Genomic DNA, 12,500 nt, shown 5'->3' with positions numbered 1-12,500 from the left:
GCAGCACCTCGGGCGCACCGGGGTGCGCGCACAACGCCCGGGTTGCACCGTGGCCTGTGTGCTCGGGGCGCCTCGGGTGCGCGCTCGGTGTCGCCCCCGCGCGCGCGGTAGTGCGGGCAGCGCACCCCGGCCCGGCCCGGCCCCGACGAGAACGCAAACGGGCAAAAGGTTTATTCAAATAGCATTGCGACGCCCGGCGAAAAACTAAAAAAGGGTGCAACACCGGGACTTCCCGGGAGGTCACCCATCCCAGTACTACTCCGGCCCAAGCGCGCTTAACTGCGGAGTTCTGATGGGATCCGGTGCACTAACGCTGGTATGATCGCACCCGTTATGAGCTTGTCGCAGTGTGTACTTAGCAAACCGCGACCCACGTGCGAATCCACCCCGGCCACCCACCCCCGTCGAGGTGCACACCCTCCCTCGCGAAGTGCGCCCCGTTCGCCAAGTGTGAGCCCTGCCCGGGTGCGCGCACCTTGCTAGGGCGTCGGGTGTGCACCCGGCCCGGCCTACGTGCGTGCACCTGGAGGGGGCGTCGTGTGCGTGCAGTGTCCCGTCTGCAACGCGGTGCCCACACACCACCTCGGGCGCAACGACCTGCGCTCACATGTGGGCCGAGTGCACCTTGGTGCATGTTCGGGGCGCCTCGGGTGCACGCTCGATCTTGCCCCGGTGCACCAAGGCGCTCGGTTTGCCCCGGGTGCGCACTTGGTGCAAGGTGGGCACCCAAAATAGGGATCAAGCACCAAAACACAAGTTTCGGGATGCAAAATGGGACCCAAGGACCACAAATGCGTTCCAAGACCCATGATGGGTCCACGAGAACAAAAATGTGTTCCGAGACTTAATAAACAAATATTGGGTTTTAGGAGAAGAAACATGCTCTGATGCCCAAAACGAGAATCGACCCCGAAAAGGCCACAGGCCAAAAGTGGGATGCGAGACAAAAAAAAATGGGACCCGAGGACCAAAATTGGGTTCCCAGGTCGAAGACAGGGCAACCGGACAAGAAACGACCTCTAAGGCTCGAAATGAGTCCCGACGACTAAAACTTGACAAGAAGCACCCATCAGGCACCCAACTCGACACCCATGGGATGCCGACCCACCCGGGCTTCCACCTAGCACACCTTGGCACCCACCCACCCTCGCACCCAACCTCGCACCCAACTTAGCACCTTTGAACCCACATTGGCACTCACCCTGACCCTGGCACCTTGGAACCCACATTGGCACTCACCTTGACCCTGGCACCCACCTTTGCACTCACCTTGGGACCCACCCTGGCTCCCACCTCGGCACCCACCCAGACACCCACCTTGGTTCCTTGGCACCCACCTTGGATCCTTGGCACCCACCCCGACACCCACCTTGGCACGCAACTTGGCTACTTGCCACCCACCTTGGCTCCTTGACGCCCACCCCGACAACCACCCCGTGACCTACCCTGGCTAGGGTTGGTGCACACCCACCCTGGTGCCCACCTTGGCACCCACCCTATGACCCACCTTGGCACGCACCTTAGTACCCACCCCGTTACCCACCCTAGGACCCACCCCGTGACCCACCTTGGCCAGGGTGGGTGCACCCACCCTGGTGCCCACCTTGGCACCCACCCATCCTAGCACCCAGCCTGTGACCGGGCTTGGAACCCAACCTTGCACCCGCACCCGTCTTGGCCAGTGTGGGTGCGCACCCATCCTGGCACCCACGTTGTGACACACCCTTTAACCCACGCACCCTAGCACCCACGTTGGCACCCACCTTGGAACCCAACCTAGCAACTTGGCACCCACCCCGTGACCCACCTTGGCATCCACCATAGCAGTCGCCGACTTGGCACCCACCTCGGCACCCACCTTGACACTTGTGGACCCACCTTGCCACTCACCCTAGCATCGACCCATCCTAGCACCCACCCTGGCACCTTTGCACCCTAGCACTCACCCATCCTAGCACCTAACCTGTGACCCACCTTGACACTCACCCTCGCACCCACCTTGGAACCCAACCTAGCACCCACCCACCCTGACACCAACCCTAGCACCTACCCACCCTTGCACCCACCCTGTGACCCATCTTGGCACCCACCCATCCTACCACTCAACCTATCACCCACCTTCTCACCCACCTTGGCATCCACCTTAGCACCCACCCACACTGGCACCTTGGCACCCACCTCGGGCAAGGTGGGTGCACACCCACCCTGGCACCCAATTTAGAACCCACCGAGCATGTTACCCACCTTGGCACCCACATTGCAGCCCACCCTAGTACCCACCCTATGACCCACATTGGCATCCACACCCTAGCACCCAGGCACCTCGACACCCGCCTTGACACCCACCCTAGCACTGAACCTGTGACCCACCTTGGAACTCACCCTAGAACCCACCCACCCTGTGAACCACCTTGGCATCCACCTTAGCACCCACCCACCTTGGCACCCACTCTAGCACTCACCCATCCTAACACCCAACTTGTTACCCACCTTGGCACCCGCCCTCGCGTCCACCTTGAAACCCACCCTAGCACCCACCCACGCAGGAGCCCACCTTGGCACCCAACCTAACACCCACGCATCCTGGCACCCAACTTGTGACCCACCTTGGAACCCACCCTAGTACCCACCTTTGAACCCACTATATCACCAACCCACCTTGGCACCCACCCTATGACCCTCTTTGGAATCCACCCTAGCACGCACCCACCCTGGCACCCACCATGGAGCGCACCCTAGCACCCACCCACCTCGGCACGCACCTCAACACCCACCTTGGTGTGCGCACTGCGCCAACCTCTCAAAGACCCTATGTGGTGCGCTCCAAAGTGTACACCTTTGGTGCGCTCCAAGGTGCGCACCTTTGGTGCACACCGAGGTGCACACCAAAGTGTGCACCGAGGTGAGCACCAAAGTGCACTCCAGGGTGCACACCAAGGCGTGCACCTTTGGTGCGGTCAATGCAAACGAATTCGGAAGTTGGGGTCGATGTCCTAATCGCTGCTGCAGACTACACGTATGAGAATCGGACAAATAGCTTTATATAGGGGAGGTGTTGCGTTTGATGGGTCGACTCCCCTGGTTGTGTGCACTGCACCAACTTCAAAGACCCTGTCTTGTTTAAGAAGTCAAAAGTTGGGGTGGATGTCCTAATCATTGCTGCAGTCTACGCATGTATGAGAATCAGACAAATAGCTTATATAGGGGAGGTGTTGCATTCGGTGGGTTGACTCCCCTGGTTGTGCGCACTGCGCCAACCTCAAAGACCCCGCATAGCAGAAGAAGTCGGAAGTCGGATTTTGGTGAGCACCAAGGCGTGCACCTTTGGTGCGGTCAACGCAGACGAATTCAGAAGTTGGGGTGGATGTCCTAATCGTTGTTGCAGGCTACACATGTATGAGAATCAGACAAATAGCTTATATAGGGGAGGTGTTGGGTTTGATGGGTCAACTCCCTTGGTTGTGCGCATTACGCCAACCTCAAAGACCTTGTTTTCGTTAAGAAGTCAAAAGTTGGGGTCAATGTCCTAATGGCTCCTGCAGGCTACACATGTATGAGAATCGGACAAATAGCTTATATAGGGGAGGTGTTGGGTTTGATGGGTCGACTCCCCTGGTTGTGCGCATTACGTCAACCTCAAAGACCTTGTTTTCGTTAAGAAGTCAAAAGTTGGGGTCGATGTCCTAATTGCTCCTGTAGACTACACATGTATGAGAATCAGACAAATAGCTTATATAGGGGAGGTGTTGGGTTTGATGGGTTGACTCCCCTAGTTGTTCGCATTACACCAACCTCAAAGACCTTGTTTTCGTTTAGAAGCCGAAAGTTGGGGTCGATGTCCTAATTGCTCCTGCAGGCTACGCATGTATGAGAATCAGACAAATAGCTTATATAGGGGAGGTGTTGGGTTTGATGGGTCGACTCCCCTGGTTGTGCGCATTGCGCCAACCTCAAAGACCCTGCATTGCGGATGAAGTCGAAAGTCAGAGTTTGGTGTGCTACAAGGTGTGGTCGAAGGTGCTCACCTAGGTGTGCACCTTTGGAGCACAGGAAAAGTGCCCTCCAAAAGTGCGCACCTTTGGAGTGCACAAAAGTGCCCTCCAAAAGTGCGCACCTTTGGAGCGCAGAAAAGTGCCCTCCAAAAAGTGCCCTCCAAAAGTGCGCACCTTTGGAGCGCAGAAAAGTGCCCTCCAAAAAGTGCCCTCCAAAAGTGCGCACCTTTGGAGCGCAGAAAAGTGCCCTCCAAAAAGTGCCCTCCAAAAGTGCGCACCTTTGGAGCGCAGAAAAGTGCCCTCCAAAAAGTGCCCTCCAAAAGTGCGCACCTTTGGAGCGCAGAAAAGTGCCCTCCAAAAAGTGCCCTCCAAAAGTGCGCACCTTTGGAGCGCAGAAAAGTGCCCTCCAAAAAGTGCCCTCCAAAAGTGCGCACCTTTGGAGCGCAGAAAAGTGCCCTCCAAAAAGTGCCCTCCAAAAGTGCGCACCTTTGGAGCGCAGAAAAGTGCCCTCCAAAAAGTGCCCTCCAAAAGTGCGCACCTTTGGAGCGCAGAAAAGTGCCCTCCAAAAGTGCGCACCTTTGGAGCGCACAAAAGTGCCCTCCAAAAGTGCGCACTTTTGGTGCGCACCAAGGCGCTGGTTCGGTCGTTGCAGGCGAGTTCGGAAGTTGGGGTCGATGTCCTGAGCGGAGGTGCAAACTACACAGGTGTCGGAATCGGACAAATAGCTTATATAGGGGAGGTGTATGCTTCGATGGGTCGACTCCCCAGGTTGAGCGCACCGCGCCAACCTCAAAGACCCTACGGTATGGATGAAGTCGGAAGTTGGGTCCGATGACCGATTCGATTAGTAGGTATGCTCATGAGGTCGGAATTTGGGTCCGATGACCTGCCATGTGCAGGAAGGCGAATGTTGACACTGTGCGTTGCAAGGTGCACACCAAGGCGCTGGTGCGGTCTTTTTAGTCGAGTTCGGAAGTTGGGGTCGATGTCCTGATCGGAGGTGCAAGCTACACAGGTGTGGGAATCGGACAAATAGCTTATATAGGGGAGGTGTATGCTTCGTTGGGTCGACTCCCCGGGTTGAGCGCACCGCGCCAACCTCAAAGACCCTACGGTATGGATGAAGTCGGAAGTTGGGTCCGATGACCGATTCGATATGTAGGCATACTCGCGAGGTCGGAATTTGGGTCCGATGACCTGCCACGTGCAGGAAGGCGAATGTTGGCACTGTGCGTTGCAAGGTGCGCACCAAGGCGCTGGTTCGGTCGTTGGAGGCGAGTTCGGAAGTTGGGGTCGATGTCTTGATCGGAGGTGCAAACTACACAGGTGTGGGAATCGGACAAATAGCTTATATAGGGGAGGTGTATGCTTCGTTGGGTCGACTCCCCGGGTTGAGCGCACCGCGCCAACCTCAAAGACCCTACGGTATGGATGAAGTCGGAAGTTGGGTCCGATGACCGATTCGATATGTAGGCATACTCGCGAGGTCGGAATTTGGGTCCGATGACCTGCCATGTGCAGGAAGGCGAATGTTGGGACTGTGCGTCGCAAGGTGCGCACCAAGGCGCTGGTGCCGTCGTTGCAGTCGAGTTCGGAAGTTGGGGTCGATGTCCTGGTCAGAGGTGCAAACTACACAGGTGTGGGAATCGGACAAATAGCTTATATAGGGGAGGTGTATGCTTCGATGGGTCGACTCCCTGGGTTGAGCGCACCGCGCCAACCTCAAAGACCCTACAGTATGGATGAAGTCGGAAGTTGGGTCCGATGACCGATTCGATACGTAGGCATATTGGCGAGGTCTGAATTTGTGTCCGATGACCTGCCATGCGCAGGAAGGCGGAATTTGGGTCCGATGACCGAGTTGATGGCGTGCCATGCGCAGAAAGGCGGAATTTGGGTCCGATGACCGAGTTGATGTTGATGGCCCGCCATGCACAGGAAGGCGGAATTTGGGTCCGATGACCGATTTGAAGGCGTGCCATACGCAAAAAGGCGGAGTTTGGGTCCGATGACCGAGTTGATATTGATGGCCCGCCATGCGCAGGAAGGCGGAATTTGGGTCCGATGACCTGACATACGCATGGAGTCCGACTCGGGGGCCGATGTTCGATTCGATGACTTGCATTGTGGGTAAAGTCGGAAGTTGTGGTCTTTGACCCGATTCGATGACCAGACTTCGGCTGCTTGAGAATCGGACAAATAACTTATATAGGGGAGGTAGTGTTCTCGAGCATCCTCCCCCCGTGCCCGTTTATGTCGATTGATGCTGGTGCTCGACTGGTTGGAGCGCTCGGATGCAAAAATCTTGCACCAGGATTTATCGATTGTGATGGACACGGCAAGTCTCCTGATTGCTATGCAGGAGCTCATCGTGAATCTCTATGCGGCCTTGGTATGGACTCGACCTGCGGAATGGTTCGGCAATGGTAGTCGCTCCAACACGTCCTTGCAATGGCCACAGAGGTGATTCGACTAGAGCTCCAGTCTAGCTTTTGGGTTGCTTGGCGGACTGGTATAGCCGCGATCGAGTTCCGGCCATGAACGTTTTAGATAGCTCTTGGGCTTTCTGGGACGGAAGTCGGAAGTTTGGGCTGTTGTCCGATTTGATGACCATTCTTCGGATGTGTGAGAATCGGACAAATAACTTATATAGGGGACTGTGTTGTCTCACGCAGCCCCCTCCGTGCCCCTCTATCTCGACCGATGTTGGTGCTTGAAAGGGTTGGGATCGCTCGGATTTATAAACGTGCACCACCATTTGTCGAGTGTGAGGGACGCGGCAGGTCTCCTAAATGCTATGCGGGCGCTCTCTGAGAATCTCTATCCGGCCTCGACACAGACTAGTCTTGCTGAATGGTTTGGCACTGGTAGTCGATCCAACACGTCGTTGTTGTGGCCGCCTAGGCGATTCGATTCGAGCCCCCGTCTAGCTTTTGGGTTGCTTGGCGGATTTTGCCCTATCCGCAAGTGAGCTCGGTCCCTAAACGTTCGAGAAACCCGATTGCTATGCGCCGACTCTCTTTCTTGCGAGCCTCCATCTAGCTTTTGGGTCTCTACGGAACGGAAGTCGGAATCTGGGACCGTTGTTTGATTCGACGAGGCAGACTACGGTTGTGCGAGAATCGGACAAATAACTTATATAGGGGAGGTGTTGACTGGAGCATTCTCCCCCGTGCCCCTCTAACTCGACCAATGCTGGCGCTCGAACGGTGGTAGCGCTCGGATTTTCATTGAGCGCCAGCATTGGTCGATTTAGAGGGGCATGCGAGATTCCCGAATGCTATGCGAGGGCTCTAACGGAAATGTCTATTGGTTTCGGTATGGATGCAATTGCGAGTGGTTCGGCAAAGGTAGTCGTTCCGATGCGTCCATGTCGTGGCCAAATCGATAATTCGATTTGAGCCCTCGTATAGCATTTGGGTCTCTCGATGTGATTCCGCATTCCAGTCCCTTTGGGCACTGCTTGAGCCGCATCCCAGGGGGTTCCCTTCCCAATAATCTGCCTCGCAACCCGATTGCTATGCGGTGAGGCTCCTCGGCCGCCTCGGAACTATCTGTGTATCAGACGCATCGCGGGATAAGGGGTTGGCAACGGTAGTCGCCCCAAGCGCGTCCGATGCTTGGACCATTCCGAGGCGGCCCTGAAGCCTCTTCCGTCTAGCCGTTGGGTCCTTCTCGCCGCATCCCTCGCCTCGCACCCCGATTGCTATGCGGTGAGGCTCCTCGGCCGCCTCGGAACTATCTGTGTATCGGACGCGTCGCGGGATAAGGGGTTGTCACTGGTAGTCGCCCCAAGCGCGTCCGATGCTTGGACCATTCCGAGGCGGCCCTGAAGCCTCTTCCGTCTAGCCGTTGGGTCCTTCTCGCCGCATCCCTCGCCTCGCACCCCGATTGCTATGCGGTGAGGCTCCTCGGCCGCCTCGGAACTATCTGTGTATCGGACGCGTCGCGGGATAAGGGGTTGTCATTGGTAGTCGCCCCAAGCGCGTCCGATGCTTGGACCATTCCGAGGCGGCCCTGAAGCCTCTTCCGTCTAGCCGTTGGGTCCTTCTTGCCGCATCCCTCGCCTCGCACCCCGATTGCTATGCGGTGAGGCTCCTCGGCCGCCTCGGAACTATCTGTGTATCGGACGCGTCGCGGGATAAGGGGTTGTCACTGGTAGTCGCCCCAAGCGCGTCCGATGCTTGGACCATTCCGAGGCGGCCCTGAAGCCTCTTCCGTCTAGCCGTTGGGTCCTTCTCGCCGCATCCCTCGCCTCGCACCCCGATTGCTATGCGGTGAGGCTCCTCGGCCGCCTCGGAACTATCTGTGTATCGGACGCGTCGCGGGATAAGGGGTTGTCACTGGTAGTCGCCCCAAGCGCGTTCGATGCTTGGACCATTCCGAGGCGGCCCTGAAGCCTCTTCCGTCTAGCCGTTGGGTCCTTCTCGCCGCATCCCTCGCCTCGCACCCCGATTGCTATGCGGTGAGGCTCCTCGGCCGCCTTGGAACTATCTGTGTATCGGACGCGTCGCGGGATAAGGGGTTGTCACTGGTAGTCGCCCCAAGCGCGTCCGATGCTTGGACCATTCCGAGGCGGACCCGAAGCCTCTTCCGTCTAGCCGTTGGGTCCTTCTCGCCGCATCCTTCGCCTCGCACCCCGATTGCTATGCGGTGAGGCTCCTCGGCCGCCTCGGAACTATCTGTGTATCGGACGCGTCGCGGGATAAGGGGTTGTCACTGGTAGTCGCCCCAAGCGCGTCCGATGCTTGGACCATTCCGAGGCGGACCCGAAGCCTCTTCCGTCTAGCCGTTGGGTCCTTCTCGCCTCGCACCCCGATTGCTATGCGGTGAGGCTCCTCGGCCGCCTTGGAACTATCTGTGTATCGGACGCGTCGCGGGATAAGGGGTTGTCACTGGTAGTCGCCCCAAGCGCGTCCGATGCTTGGACCATTCCGAGGCGGACCCGAAGCCTCTTCCGTCTAGCCGTTGGGTCCTTCTCGCCGCATCCCTCGCCTCGCACCCCGATTGCTATGCGGTGAGGCTCCTCGGCCGCCTTGGAACTATCTGTGTATCGGACGCGTCGCGGGATAAGGGGTTGTCACTGGTAGTCGCCCCAAGCGCGTCCGATGCTTGGACCATTCCGAGGCGGACCCGAAGCCTCTTCCGTCTAGCCGTTGGGTCCTTCTCGCCGCATCCCTCGCCTCGCACCCCGATTGCTATGCGGTGAGGCTCCTCGGCCGCCTTGGAACTATCTGTGTATCGGACGCGTCGCGGGATAAGGGGTTGTCACTGGTAGTCGCCCCAAGCGCGTCCGATGCTTGGACCATTCCGAGGCGGCCCCGAAGCCTCTTCCATGTAGCCGTTGGGTCCTTCTCGCCGCATCCCTCGCCTCGCACCCCGATTGCTATGCGGTGAGGCTCCTCGGCCGCCTTGGAACTATCTGTGTATCGGACGCGTCGCGGGATAAGGGGTTGTCACTGGTAGTCGCCCCAAGCGCGTCCGATGCTTGGACCATTCCGAGGCGGCCCCGAAGCCTCTTCCGTGTAGCCGTTGGGTCCTTCTCGCCGCATCCCTCGCCTCGCACCCCGATTGCTATGCGGTGAGGCTCCTCGGCCGCCTTGGAACTATCTGTGTATCGGACGCGTCGCGGGATAAGGGGTTGTCACTGGTAGTCGCCCCAAGCGCGTCCGATGCTTGGACCATTCCGAGGCGGACCTGAAGCCTCTTCCCTCTAGCCGTTGGGGCTTTCTCGCCGCATCCCTCGCCTCGCACCCCGATTGCTATGCTGTGAGGCTCCTCGGCCGCCTTGGAACTATCTGTGTATCGGACGCATCGCGGGATAAGGGGTTGGCAGTGGTAGTCGCCCCAAGCGCATCCGATGCTTGGACCATTCCGAGGCGGCCCTGCAGCCTCTTCCGTCTAGCCGTTGGGGCCATCTCGCCGCATCCCCCACCTCGCACCACGATTGCTATGCGGTGAGGCTCCTTGGCCGCCTCGGAACTATCTGTGTATCGGACGCATCGCGGGATAAGGGGTTGTCACTGGTAGTCGCCCCAAGCGCGTCCGATGCTTGGACTATTCCGAGGCGGCCCTGCAGCCTCTTCCGTCTAGCCGTTGGGGCCATCTCGCTGCATCCCCCACCTCCTCGGCCGCCTCGGAACTATCTGTGTATCGGACGCATCGCGGGATAAGGGGTTGGCAGTGGTAGTCGCCCCAAGCGCGTCCGATGCTTGGACTATTCCGAGGCAGCCCTGCAGCCTCTTCCGTCTAGCCTTTGGGGCCATCTCGCCGCATCCCTCGCCTCGCACCCCGATTGCTATGCGGTGAGGCTCCTCGGCCGCCTGGGAACTATCTTCGTATCGGACGCATCGCGGGATAAGGGGTTGTCACTGGTAGTCGCCCCAAGCGCGTCCGATGCTTGGACTATTCCGAGGCGGCCCTGTGGCCTCTTCCGTCTAGCCGTTGGGGCCATCTCGCCGCATCCCCCACCTCGCACCCCGATTGCTATGCGGTGAGGCTCTTCGGCCGCCTTGGAACTATCTTCGTATCGGACGCATCGCGGGATAAGGGGTTGTCACTGGTAGTGGCCCCAAGCGCGTCCGATGCTTGGACTATTCCGAGGCGGCCCTGCAGCCTCTTCCGTCTAGCCGTTGGGGCCATCTCGCCGCATCCCCCACCTCGCACCCCGATTGCTATGCGGTGAGGCTCCTCGGCCGCCTTGGAACTATCTTCGTATCGGACGCATCGCGGGATAAGGGGTTGTCACTGGTAGTCGCCCCAAGCGCGTCCGATGCTTGGACTATTCCGACGCGGCCCTGTGGCCTCTTCCGTCTAGCCGTTGGGGCCATCTCGCCGCATCCCCCACCTCGCACCCCGATTGCTATGCGGTGAGGCTCCTCGGCCGCCTTGGAACCATCTTCGTATCGGACGCATCGCGGGATAGGGGGCTGTCACTGGTAGTCGCCCCAAGCGTGTCCGATGCTTGGACCATTCCTAGGCGGCCCTGAAGCCTCTTCCGTCTAGCCGTTGGGGCCTTCCCGCCCCATCCCTCGCCTCACACCCCCGATTGCTATGCGGTGAGGCTCCTCGGCCGCCTTGGAACCATCTGTGTATCGGACGCATCGCGGGATAAGGGGTTGGCACTGGCAGTCGCCCCAAGCGCGTCCGATGCTTGGACCATTCCGAGGTGGCCCTGAAGCCTCTTCCGTCTAGCCGTTGGGGCCTTCCCGCCCCATCCCTCGCCTCGCACCCCGATTGATATGCGGTGAGGCTCCTCGGCCGCCTTGGAACTATCTGTGTATCGGACGCATCGCGGGATAAGGGGTTGGCACTGGTAGTCGTCCCAATCGCATCCGATGCTTGGACCATTCCGAGGCGGCCCTGCAGCCTCTTCCGTTTAGCCGTCGGGGCCTTCCCGCCGCATCCCTCGCCTCGCATCCCGATTCCTATGCGGTGAGTCTTCTCGGCCGCCGCGGAACTATACCTGTTATTGCTACTGCATCCTTCGGCTGGTAACCTCCTCTGCCGCCTTGGAACGTTCTCTTTGTCGGACGCGTCGCGGGATAAGGGGTTGGCACTGGTAGTCGCCCCAAGCGCGCCCGATGCATAGACCGCTCCGAGTCGACCTTGCTTTCAGCCTCTCACATGCATAGACCTCTCTGAGTCGACCCTGCAGCCTCTCACGTTTAGCCTTTGGAATCTCGCCTCACAACATGATTGCTATCCTTGATGCATCCCTTGCCTCGAGCCCTGATTGCTTTCTTGGCTGCATCCCTCCTCTCCTCACAGCCCGGTTGTCATCACTGCTTCATCCGTCGCTTCATGCATTCTGGCTGCTGGGCCCTTCCCACCGCACACCTCGATTGCTATCTCTTCTGCATCACACACCCCGATTGCTATCTCTGCTACATCCCTCGGCTCTCACTTCTGCATCCTTCGCCTCACACCTCGATTGCTATCAATGCTGCATCCGTAACCTCACACCCCGATTGCTATGCGGGGAGGCTCCTTGGCCGCCTTGGAAATTTCTGTGTGTCGGACGCACCGCGGGATAAGGGGTTGGCACTGGTAGTCGCCCCAAGTGCGCCCGATTCTTAGACCGCTTCGAGGTGACCTCGTAGCCTCTTTCGTCCAGGCTTCCTGCCTTCAACGCCCTTTTTACACCTCGATTGCTATGCGCGGGCTCGTTGGCGTCTATCACCTCTCTGCGAAGAGTGGCACGATGATTGTTGGGGTAAATCGTAGCAGTCCGATCTCTGGCCTTGGGCCATTGTGAGGGCTGATCGATTTCCTGTGCGCATCTCGTGTTCGCCCAGTAACAGACTCGACGACTTGTAATCGGTCTTGTTCCCGATTGTTCCTGGAGGTAGTCTTCGGAACTCTTGGATTTGACCTGTCACTCGAACTGTCCTCTTCCGAGGATGCTTGTGTGTGTGTGCTTGTGCCATTTCCTTGGCGGTATTAACGAGATATTAAAGAGCGGAGTGAGCGCCTCGCCCAGCTATGTTTGGGGCTCTCACTCCCTTA

The 12,500-nt window shown here is 58.6% G+C and overlaps 1 non-coding gene across 1 annotated transcript; it reads right to left on the bottom strand.

Moving 5' to 3' along the window:
* Nucleotides 1-211: 211 nt before the first annotated feature.
* On the bottom strand, nt 212-330 carry LOC131867134 (5S ribosomal RNA). Its single transcript, XR_009365726.1, has one exon. It is a non-coding gene; the product is annotated as a 5S ribosomal RNA (ribosomal RNA).
* Nucleotides 331-12,500: the final 12,170 nt, after the last annotated feature.

The sequence above is a fragment of the Cryptomeria japonica genome, unplaced genomic scaffold, assembly GCF_030272615.1.
Source record: "Cryptomeria japonica unplaced genomic scaffold, Sugi_1.0 HiC_scaffold_164, whole genome shotgun sequence".
In the NCBI taxonomy this organism is placed as follows: Eukaryota; Viridiplantae; Streptophyta; class Pinopsida; order Cupressales; family Cupressaceae; genus Cryptomeria; species Cryptomeria japonica.
The sequence above is the reverse complement of the archived record's forward strand: the minus strand, read 5'-3'. Positions and strand labels throughout refer to the sequence as shown.